Source organism: Protobothrops mucrosquamatus, unplaced genomic scaffold (genome assembly GCF_001527695.2).
Source record: "Protobothrops mucrosquamatus isolate PMUCROS unplaced genomic scaffold, P.Mucros_1.0 scaffold534, whole genome shotgun sequence".
Lineage (NCBI taxonomy): Eukaryota > Metazoa > Chordata > Lepidosauria > Squamata > Viperidae > Protobothrops > Protobothrops mucrosquamatus.
In genome coordinates this window covers 14644-19524 of record NW_015386841.1, presented here as the reverse complement: position 1 = coordinate 19524, position 4881 = coordinate 14644, and positions in this window count along the sequence as shown.

Sequence of the window (4881 nt, the reverse complement as noted above, 5' to 3'; positions counted from 1 at the left end):
TAAAGTACTTCAGGAATGGTTTTCATCAAACTTCTGTTTGCAAAATGTTTTAGGTTTCTTAAGTACAAATGAAAAGTGGGAGAATCCACTGCAAAATATGAATTTGAATTTAAGTAGCTGTCTGAACATTTGGCATAGGGTTAAATGATCCACAGAGAAGCCAACTGGTCAGTGAAACTTGGAAATAAAGTAATTAAAAAAGGATGCTAATAGAGGCAGATTTACATTTAAGACAACATTTGAAATAGCTGTCTTCATGGAAACATACTATAGAGCTGCAATCAGGAGTAAAAGCAAATGTGGTTAAGCTTACAACAGGATATAAAGAATAACATATTAAAATGAACTGTGCTATCACTTTGGCAGAGGTTCACACACCGCAGCTTAATATAGATCTAAAGGAAAAAACAGCAGCAACTGCTGTAAGGTAGGACATATTCATAGAGCTATATTTGCAACATATAAACGAGGAAAGCTCTGAGTTGAATTGTTCCATTGTTTTCTTGGTGGTCCAGATATTCTCAGGAGTCTTCTCCAACACCAAAGTTCAAAGATGTCAATATTCTTGTTTAAAATCCAACATCCACTTCCACAGAATGTCACATGGAATATTATGATTTGCATGAGTCTGATCTTTGTAGGTTTAAACACACCATAATTTATAATTTTCAAGGCCTTCTGACTGTTCTACCAAGTGATAGTGAGTGGTGTATTTCTTGGCTGCATGTTCCTTTACTGAACAGTTGATCCTAAAGATAGATAGATAGATAGATAGATAGATAGATAGATAGATAGATAGATAGATAGATAGATAGATAGATAGATAGATAGATAGATGATAGATAGATAGATAGATAGATAGATAGATAGATAGATAGATAGATAGATAGATAGTGAAATTTTGAAAATTCACTCAATGTTATTATATTACCTAGAAACAGTGTTAATATTGTATGTGAAGTAAATACTTTTATCGTAAAAAAAATATGTGGGATATCTACATTAGAATAGTTGAAGGAGGAGAAAACCTAGCAAAATGGAACTGAAGATTGCACCAGGTCTGTATTATTGTTTGTATATCTGTTTGCTTCTGTTATACTATACTAGTTCACTTGACATTCACATTATATTATTGTAAGACTCAGCACACAAGATTCAAAACCGTTTTCCCAAGATAGATCCTGTCTAGATGGGGAAAAAACCCAAGTCAACTGCCCCCTTGTTGCTGGTTCTTTTAGGCCATGCATGATTTACTAATTCCTCCTTCACTCCCTTCAGAATTGTAGATAACCTTGCAAGATCTTTTATCTTTTGTGATGTGTCAATCACTTTTGATTATTATAGAGGTCATTGACTCAAATTTCCATTATATTCTGATCATAACAAGCAAGATGAGGATATTACTACATTGATGATTATCCTGATAAAGAGCGAACATAGTTAGTTGAAGTCCTTTCATTTCAGGGGTCTGATTCAATGTGAAGCACATTATTTTGCTGTTACCTAAACCAGCTGGAGCTATGTCCCAGGATAGTTCATAGAACATATGAGTATACAACATCAAGTTATGTGGTGGGCTTGTTCAAGTAATTGTATGAACTTCTCCTTCACAAAAGCCATCAGTTGATTATAAACTAGACTAAAATAACTGCTGTCACCTAGAGCTATTAGAATGAAATTGTGACTTTCAAATGTGTGATCAAAACAAAACTCAAAGATACACTATATAATTAGACAGCATGAAACAATGGTGCATATAACATGTTTTTAAAAACTTCAATATAAAGTTTTGGTTGCAAAAAGAGAAAAAATACTGATTTACTGAATTATTCATTATTTATTAATACTGATTTGACATATTCCAACATTTTTAATATGTATACTTAAGTGAGATACTTCAAACAAGATATTTGCTCTTGTTTGAAGAGCTGATGTATGATTCCTTTGAAATTCTAGCAAGTTTATGGGCTCTACAGGAAGCAAAAACTGATTTTCCTAGCTTTGAAAGCTTCAATAAAAGAGCTGGTTAAATTTTGATTCAGATCCATATGAGAAATTGATATTGCAGAACGATCCTAATTTGAAGACGTGTGTGTGTTTTATCAGAAGTCCTGAGATCAGCAACTACATTGGTATGTGGGAATGACCTTTGGACATATGAAATTGGTCACTGTGTGAAGAATTCTGGCTCTATCAGGAATTAAGCTAAGGCTTTATATACCACATACCTTTCTTCATATGATAGCAGCATCATATTGAGTATTAATTATATATCATTAAGTCACTGTTGACTCTCACCAACTACAGAAATAGATCGCCATGATGATGATCTGTCCCTAGACTGGTCCTTCATGTCTTCTAACAGTATATTCATGGCTGTTATAGTTAAGTTAATCTACTTTGCTATTAATTATCTTCCTCTTTCCTTTATTTTCTGCAGCATGTAGAGACTTATTAATTCTAGAGGAAGACTGTTACAAAGTATAGGACACATGATTGAAAACCAATGCACACTTTCAGCTTCCAGAAATGAGAGTTTGAGGACCACTTCAAATGGATCAACACTAATTATAGTAGATAGTCATACAAGTACTTTGATGCCAAACCAAATACATCTTTTTAAGTCTAAACTGCATAATCGAAAAAGCCAAAGAAAATATAAAGGATTGTAAAAAAGGCCTTCAATTGTGTCAACAATGTCAACTTGTGGGTTGTCTTAGAAAAAAAGGAGACCCCAGGCCATACTGCTGTGAAGAAACCTTTACACGAGAGAAAACCACAGTTCAGAAAAAAGACAACAAAACAGTCCAGCTCCAGTTCATCAGATAAGACTGCACATACTGTTATTATTTATTTAATATATTTTCTGAATAAATATTGAGGGACATTGAATTTGAAGAAGATAAGCATGGTTTTAAAATTAGAAGAAGATATATCAATAACTACATTGCTACATTGATATTACTCTGATAACTGAAATTCAAATTATTTACAAACTCTAGTATTGAAAGTCAAGAAGCATAGTAATAAAATAAGATTAAGATTAAATATAAGGAAGAGCAAGCTATTTACAATGGGTACAAACTTAGAATTGACAGTGAAGATATGGAAGGATAGCTTCTGCCTTTTAAAATTGACTATCAGCTGTAAAAGAAACAGCAATATACTGCAGGTTAGCACTTTTTAGAATGGCAATGAAGGCCTTGAAAAGATATTCAGATTCTGTAATATGTCTATAACCCTACTCCTTTAAGGAACCCTTCTTTCCTTTGGAACTTCAAGCATTGTATCTAGATATTCTTTAAAGTGCATCAGTGATAATGTTACTGATTCCTCTGCAGTCTCCTTTTACAGATAAAGCTGTAGTGTGCCTTGGATGAAACTTAAGCATTCCTTTGGTAGCACATGAAATTAAGCATATTGTACAATAATTTGCCCACTCTTTTAAGTTTTCCTCTGGTATTATCTTTTCCAATCTATTGACTGTCTTAGATAATATGGCTTGAAGCTTAACTTTATTTTATTGATTCTACTTCTGTTGCTTGTCATAGAGATTTAATCCATTGTTGCAACCTTCTAATTTGATAATGAGTAGAATCTAGTCTGGAGATTGAACTTCATCTTCCACTACTAGAGATTGTTGTGATCTATACAATTTTCCAAGGAAATATGTAAATATTGCTGCCTTACAATTTGTGTACAATAAAATCTTGCTTTCTTTTTCACAGATAAGAATATTTTTTCTCTTTTAAACTGCCATTTATGATATCTAAACTAATATTTAGTTCTAATAAATTCATATTCCAGCTTAGCATATTAATTAAATGTGTTATCAGAATCGATCAGCTTCTATGGTAGATGTTATAATTGATGATGATTTCTGTTATGAACCACATAACTTTTTCAAGTGGTGGAATTCTTCACTGACTTTTTATGCCTCAGATGCCAAAAAATACAATATCGAATAATGCAAACTGATTTCCTGAGACACATACCCAATATAATTTGAGACAGTGAGCATCACTTGAGTGTGTTGTGGTGCTTTGACATACACATAGATGTCACTTTGCTGGAGACCTAATGGACAATTTTTATAGAAATGTGAGGAATAAATATCAAATATTAAACATTAAAAGTTTTCTTTGAATTGAGAAAGAGAAAGAAAATTATTTGCCACTGCTTTCTTTTCTAGTGCTGAGTTTTAGTTTCCCAACTTACCCAATAATCCTTACATTCTTTATTGGTTTCCCAAAAGAGGACTAAACAGGTCGGATCTTGAACTTGCAAGTTGCAACCTGTAAGTACAGTCCGCCTATCAAACAAAAATAATTCCTAAAATTATTTAGAAACAGAATACTGGTTAGTTCACATTAAGAAATAAATGATTTTGATCTTTTCTGATCTGAATGTTGGACTGTACAATATTTTACATTACAGTCACTCTTCTGCAAAAGAATTATTGATTTATTGTTCTCAGTCCTTTTTTTATATATATAAAAAAAGGTGCTGGAACTCACACACATCATACAACCTGCCTTGCCTACCCTACAAGGTGCCATCCAAAAAAGGTGCCGGAACTCCGTTCTGGGCGTTCTATGAGAAAAAAAGCCCTGATTGTTCTTATAAACCACTCCAATCAAGCCACTGTATTTTACAAGAACAACTCAGATTTGTAATATAAAGTCTATCTTTAAAATCTAGCCAAGCATCAAATAATCTTGTTGAAGACTAAAACACTACTGAAAAATATAATATATACTGTGTGTATCCATCTATTTTTGCCAATAACTTATTGTATTCCATAGTGTCACTAGAATAAGTCATCTAAAATTTATTGCAAATACACTCAGAGAAAGACAGTAATGCAAATTATGTCTCAAT